At 35.9% G+C, this 7,732-nt stretch overlaps 1 protein-coding gene across 1 annotated transcript in view; it reads left to right on the top strand.

Annotated features, from left to right (window-relative positions):
- Positions 1-865: 865 nt before the first annotated feature.
- LOC149073988 (uncharacterized) overlaps positions 866-7,732 on the top strand; it is a 74,949-nt gene continuing 68,082 nt past the window's right edge. Inside the window, exon 1 of the mRNA XM_089247278.1 lies at positions 866-951. The gene's annotated coding sequence lies outside the window, so the exon portion shown is untranslated. The remainder of the gene's footprint in view (positions 952-7,732) is intronic.

Here is a 7,732-nt window from a genome sequence, read left to right as displayed (position 1 = left end):
TTTTCAGGTATAAACTTTAATGACCCCCTTCCATCTGATGAAGATCCTGGTTCCAATAATTCTTGTGCAATTGATTGTACCGATTCTCTCTTCTCGCCCGCGGCAAGAGCAAGGAAACGTCGAACATTAAAAAAAAAAAGGTTTTTTAAGCACCCCCCCCGGATTGTTATCAAGTAGATAATGTTGCCTTTATGTTTGTGTCCCCCCCCTCTTTCTCTCTTGTTTTACTTTCCGCTTTCAGTGAAAAGAATTCATTGTTATCTTGTTAAAAATTTTTTTTTTTCCTCCCATCAGTCTGGGCTATTTTTAACAGATGTATTTGTTCCTTTTTTTATTATTATATATATAATTTTTTTTACTTATTTCTCCTGATTGCTCCTAATGAATTATGTGACAGCAGTATTAAGGTTCTTTCATTGAATGTAAGGTACATTTCATTTTAATATTTATTGTTGTATTTTGATTCTTTGTTTTCGTAGTGTTTCGGCTAATGCGTGCTACTGTTTCTTTTGTTACTTATTTGCATGTGCATATGTATATATATAATTTTTTTTTTTTTCCTCCCTCTCCAGTTTTTTCCATACTCGTAACTTTGTACTGTTGTAATAATTTTTTTTTTTTTTTCATTATCTGTTTAACTATGAGGCATTATTAATGCTTTTGTTATTGTCATTGTTTGTGAAAATGCTTTATTTGTGGTTCTTGCTATGATCGAGCATCTTCTTTCCTGTCAATTTTCTCCTCTATTTTTTCTCATGATCAGGGTATGGTCCTAGTAGCCGAGAGCCCTGTATAATTATTATTGTATTGTATTGTAACTTGTTTTGATTCTGTGACCGCGAATGTCATAAAGCCCTGTATAATTAAAGAAGAAGGCGAATATATTTAAGTTGCAGCTTTGTGTAATGATTAATTATTAGTAATCAAGGTGATCGCAATAGTATACGAAAAGTTAGTAGTTTCAAGTTATTTCTTGTAGCTAATATTATATAGAGATCAGCCTAAAACCACCTTGTTTTGTTTTACCCGTCGTGAAGTATAATTTTGCTTATATATTAATTGCTTATTGCATTGATCTATATATTTTTATGGATTTATGAGTATTTATCTAAGTATTGTTTAGGGAACAGCTGCAGATCTGTTTTTAAAGCCGGGTTTTCTTAGGAGCATGTTGTTGTCCATTTTTGCCCCCCCCCCCCCCCAGCAAAATTTCGTCAGATCTGCGCCCCCTACCTCCTAACGCATATTAAGATCAGAAAGGTTGGAACACGTGTTAGATGGCGCGGGATCATATCAGACATTATACGTTGTGTACACTGGTCTGATGTTTTAAGAGATGCATTAAAACCCTTTGAGGGGCACTATATAAAAAAAATTTTTTTTGGCCGAACTAACTTCACATACTTGATGCATAGGACTCATATAAATGTTTTGCAACTATTCTTTTATTTTCATCAAAATCTAGCGAACAACAGGTGGTCGCACAGCGGGGACACTGCACACCTAGAACACTGAAAGCTTCCCTAGGATGTAATGCAGGAAAAGCAACATTTTGTTTGAAAAATTCCCTTTCCACCGATTTTGTAGGCCAAAATGATCAGCATAAGCATATTGATAGCTGGTCTTTTTCAATGAGATGGCAGTGTAAATTTTCCTTCTTGAGTGGCATATAAATTTATTTGAAATGCCAAATTTTCCATCAGTGGCACTGAAAAAAAGAATAAGAACATCAAGATTGCCGATGTATCCAGCATTGGTAGAATTTACTGAGATGGTCCCACTTCTTCCTTGAAATCTGGGTTTTTGTTTTTTCTCCTGAACCATGGGAAATTGTCGAGAGGATTCAGGTATTGGGCAGTGTATACATCAGCATCATTTTCTATATAATCCATGCAGTAAGCTTTGTTTTATTTTCTTTATCTGGTGTATCATCAGATGCATTAGACTCCAGATCAGAGAGAAGCTCTGAAATTAGTATAATATTGCTTCAACTGTACTTAGAAATTTTATAGGCCTTTCACACCACCAATAAAAATAATAAATGCCCAATAATCAGTTGGGGGGGGGGGAGACTAAAGGCAAAATAAATTCCAGATAATAAAATTAAAGCAGTAGAGAGAGCATAGACAGTAGTCGTCAAAAGAAAAAGCTGCTCTAAAACCACTAGAATGAAAGAATGGTTATGTGTGGGACAAAAAAATAACATATGTTGTGTCTTCCATTCTAACCCCCGAAATTTCCACCACAAATACTGCTGTCACACATTTTCTAGTAAACAAGAAAGAGGGGAGAAAATGAAGAAAAACAAAGGTAGCTTCGTCTCAGAGAGGTGGTTTCACACTGACGTCACTTGGTGTATCTCATTGCTCTAGGTGTGCGAGGTCCTCAGTATGGAACCACCTTTTTAAAACTTCCATAATTTGATTTTAAACTATTCTTAAGTTTATTGAATGGATTGATTTCAACATATAGGGCAAAATCTATAAAAAACCATCCGCAATTTTTGAAGAAACATTTTTTTTATTAGGAAATAAATTTTAAATCAAGTATCATAAAAATAGAGAAAATGGCGGATTTTTTTACCACTTGCAAAACAAAACCAGTATGATGCTGCCATCTCTGACAGAAAATCTAAATCTTAAGCTATTTAATAAGATTTAAATGATTATTGTGTGAAAATTTGTTATTTTTTGATGGAATTTTAAAAAGGTGGTTTCGCTATGTGGACACCGCGCCGGAAAGGATCATTGTAACCAAAGTGCTGTTTTGAATGTTGATGGTCTGTGCCATGTTTTTAATATTAACAATCCAAATGTTAATTCAAATGAGGAAAATCAAAATGACAATTTTTGTTTTAAATCCAAATAATATAACTAATGGTAACCAGAGGATAATTCCTATGAAACTATTGAAAAAAAAAAATCTTGGTAGCCAAAGAGCAAATTTACTATTTTCTACTGGAATAATAATGGATTTTCAAGTAATCGCAAAATGTTTTTTGCTATATTTCTAATTTTGAAATTTCCATTCTGAGACCTGGATGTCAAAAGATATAGTGTCACCAATAATTTGGAAAGACCTAGTTATTTCAAGTAAATGCAAATAGAACTTATGAATTTGGTAGATGCTCTGGAGTATAATATTTGAAATCAAATCAGGTATTTCAAATAGTGTACATTTTGATTCATCACAAAACTGGATTGTTTGTAAAATTAATAAAATAAAACAAATTAATGTCTCAGATCGCTATTGCTGGAGTTTATTTACCCTCGGGCACAGATTATGATCATTTAATTTCCCCCCCCCCCTAAAAAATGTAATCTTCAATTTGAATGACTAAGGTTTTAATATTATATTGTGTGTAGATGTAATGTTAGGTGATCTATGTACGGGGGATAATATTTTTCATCGTTCACTTTTATTAATCTGTAAATCTCTTGATAATAATTTAAATATTCATGGTAAATTATTTTTGGATCTATGTAATGATTGCTCATTGACAATCCTAAAAGGAAGAATGGCAAGTGATTTTATTGGACAATTTACTTTTTTTTTTGGGGGGGGGGGCAGGGGTCTAGTGTCATTGATTATGATGTGATCTCCCCTACTAAAAAAATTTGAAATTTTTCACTGGATTGAGTCTGACCACAACCCTTTGATTACATCCTTTCATTCAAATACGTCTTTGAAACATTATAACGAAAAACTTTGCAAATTAACCATTAACAAATTAACTTGGAATCCTACTCTCAGAGAACAGCTCCATAGGACATTAAATTCCAAAAAGACAATCTCTCCAGAATTTTTTCCAAGTCTCTGTTGAAAAAATAGGTCTGTTATTGAGAATGCCATCAAAAAATACTGCTCTCTCTGTGGGCATGGTAAAAAGAAATACTGGCTCTAACTTTAAGCTATATGAACCATGGTTCAATTATGAGTGTAAAAAAAATGTTTTGACATCATGTAAACAAATCATTAAGAGATTTAGGTCCTCTTTCAGAAAATGATAGATTAAATTATATATCTTGTAAGAAAAGTTACAAAAGTACCCTGAGACGATACAAGCAAAATTATTTTTTAGATTTCAATATTGATTTAAGGATTACCAGAAATTCAAAGGAATTCTGGTGAATAATAAATTTAGAAGGAACAGCAAAATCATTCCAGACATTTCAATTGAAAATTTGTACACTTATTGTTAGATTGAAAGAATTATATACTTATGTATTTTTGCTCAAATGAAGTATATATATTTACCGTATATGCTCATGTATAAGCCGACCCCTCCCACTTCAGGGCCACTAAAACCGCAATAAATTGAAAACCCGTGTATAAGCCGACCCCCAAAAAAATCTGTGCATTTCAGAGAATTCTTATATTTTTCATGCAAAATGAATAGCTTACGGAAATTTACAATAGAAAATGATTCAAACTTTTTAATCCGTTTCTTCTGAGTCTTCAAGCTCATCGTAATCCATCAAATCATCATAGTGGGTGCAGCATCTTCGTTTTTATCCTCATCTGGACTGTCATAGCCATTGTCACTTTCAAAGAGGATATCATCTTCAGTTCCATCCATCGTATTGCTGATGCAACACTTTTTGAAGGATCAGATGATAATTTCGGTGAAAACAGAATTCCACGCCTTATGTGCCCATTGCCACACTAGGCCAATGTCATGTTTCTTTAAGGCACCACTTTTTGTAGTTTCTTTATCATCGGAACTCATCCATTCAATCTACAAATTCCTCAAATAGTCTTTGAGAGACTTGTTGATGCTCACATTTTAAGGCTGTACAATCAACGTTAGCCACCACCAACCAATGATATTTTCGATTTCTTTGCTTCGGCTTTGACATCAGTTCTTTGGGGTTTGAACATATCCTATACCAATAATGCCGGTTTCTCGAACACTGCTACAAAAATGACTACTGATTGCAGGGTCGATATTTTCTTATCACAAACTGACCCGAGTATAAGCCGACCACCCCCCCCCCTCCCACTCAGGGAATGAATTTTTCCACAAAAAAAACCTCGGCTTATATACGAGTATATACAGTATGTATAATTTGTGTAATTATCAAGTTAGAGATAATATTTGTTTAATTTGAGTTTGAAGAGATAATTTGTGCATATACATTTTAAAAAAGTGTCATCAGTATACGTAAATTAGCAATTATGTGACATCACTCATTATCCTCCAATCAGAGTAAACCCAGGGGATTCTGGGAAAATTTCCCTTTTTTTATAGTAGGTTCATAGATCAGTAGTTGATTGTGTATTGGAGACAGGGCCACAACTAGATGCTTGGTCACCCGGGCCGAGCGCACATTTTGACACCCCCCCCCCCCCCCCCGTAATGTTGAAAAAGAGTTTTCAGAATCAAATTTGCACCCCCTCAGGTCTAGCACCCGGGGCACGAGGCCCTTTTGCTCCCCTCTAGTTGTGGTCCTGATTAGAGAGGTAGGAGGTTCATAGAATATTAGTCTGCTATTTTTATTAGCATTTATTATCTTAATCTATTATCTGGCTTGTGCACTTTATTCAAGAAATAAACATGCTATCTACTGATATTACTCTGCTGTAAGTCATTGGACTGGAAACAAACTCAAGACTTATAATTTCTCTTTTATAATAAATTAATGTAATGCCTGTAATACACTCATGTCCCATAAATTAAGGATAATTCAGAATCACACGGAAATCGAAATCTAAAGCAAAAGTTTCACCTATAGAATTATCACACACATCTGCAAGAATTATATGCAAATTTCAGGAAGCCACCAGATGATGCCGATAGTACGTCACAATGACGAGAGTGTAAGAGGGGGGTATGTAAGGAATGGTGGCAAAGAAGTGAAATTGTTCACAAGAGTTCTGTAAGGCGCTCAGTGCCATAAGCGAATAGTTATGACACAGAGGACGCATGTGGATGATTTTTTACGTGGTAGAATTATCGGCTGCCTGGAATGTGGGCGTACTCAGATGGAAGTATCCGAGGAACTTGGAATTGCCCAAAGTGTCATCTCTAGGCTTTGGCACCGATTCCAAGATAGATACCGGAAATGTCAGTAGACGTTACAGTACAGGTCGCCCCCGAGTTACAATGCCAAATGATGACCGGTATTTGGCAGTAACTGCCAAAAGAAGCAGACGGAGCACAGCATCTGACCTGTCTCGTCAGCTATCTGCAGCCACGGGTACCACAGTTTCAAGGCAAACCGTGTACAGACGTTTGGGAGATATTGGTCGATATGCTCGCAGGCCTGTCAGATGTGTTCCGCTCACGGCAACTCACTGTCGGCAGCGATTAGCCTGGAGTAGAGAACATGCAATGTGGACATCATCACAGTGGGCTTGTGTGATGTTTTCCGACAAGTCCAGGTTTAGCTTGCAGTCTGATTCACGTCGGACTTTCATATGGAGAACGCCAGGTACCTGTTACCACCAAAACAACATCATTGAACGACACCGTTACGGTGGCGCAGCATTGCTCGTTTCGGGTGGAATTATACTGGGTTCCAGAACAGATCTGCATGTTCAACCCGGAACCATGAAAGCCCAAATTTATCTGGACATCATTCTGGAACAACATGTACGTTTGTTTCTGAGTGCCATGGGCACAGAATTTGTGTCCATGGATGACAACGCCCGTCCTCACCGAGCAAACATCGTAAATGAATGCCTTGAATCTGAGGATATCACCCGTATGGAATGGCCAGCATTCTCACCTGACTTGAATCCGATAGACGATGTGTGGGACATGCTTGGCCAACGAGTTGCAGCCCGTCAACCACCTCTTATATGTGTACCGGAACTTCGGAGAGCATTGCTTGCAGAGTGTAGTGATCTTCCCCAAGATCAGATCGATAATTTGATACTCAGCATTCCTAGGCGTTGTACGGTCTGTATTTCATCGGATGGGAGACATACAATGTATTAACCATCATACCAACCATGTAATAGTAAGTTTTTGTGAAGGAGATATTTTTTACAATTGCTCCAGGGAGCAAAAATCGTAGTTTTTATGAATGGTATCATACATACACCATCATTTTTGGGCTTTATCTTTTGTTTAATAAATGGACTTTATGAATAAGTAACGTTTGTTTCGTTTCTGAACCTTTATTTGCCGGAGCTGGCATTATCCTTAATTTATGGACATCAGTGTAAATTCAAGTACACCTATGACTCTGCGAGAGATCTCATAATTTCTTATAAAGATTTGATTTTAGATCGGGCATTCTCATGGATGAACTTGATTATAATCTTAAAAAACTCAAGCAAAATAAGGTACCTGGACATTACATTAGAAATGAATTTTTAATATGCTCGTCAGAAAATTCTAAATTTCTTTTGTTAATTCTTTTTAATAAAATATTATCAACCAATACATTCCCCAATGCATGGTCAAAATTAATTCTCAACCCCATTTTTAAAAAAGGTGACGTTCATCTTGTATCAAATTATCATGCAATTTCTCTAGTTTGCTGTACGTGCAAAATCTTCGCCTCCATTCTAAATCAATGACTTAACTTCTGGTTAGGTGAAAATAATATCATTAGTGATTATCACGCAGGATTTAGGGAGCGTTTTGGCTGCATTGATCACGTTTTCACTGTGAACTCTTTAATTTTTTTTTAAATTAATTTAACAATACACAAATATACATATGAAGTTGAGCGCGCACACAAACAATAAAGACGTCTGTGTGGCCCCAAGGGACAATTGT

Source organism: Pholcus phalangioides, unplaced genomic scaffold (genome assembly GCF_987345545.1).
Source record: "Pholcus phalangioides strain wild (caught in Gottingen) unplaced genomic scaffold, Ppha-v1.0 ptg000017l_1, whole genome shotgun sequence".
Taxonomy (NCBI): Eukaryota; Metazoa; Arthropoda; class Arachnida; order Araneae; family Pholcidae; genus Pholcus; species Pholcus phalangioides.
Note: the sequence above shows the minus strand (reverse complement) of the source record. Positions and strands in the feature narration are given on the sequence as shown.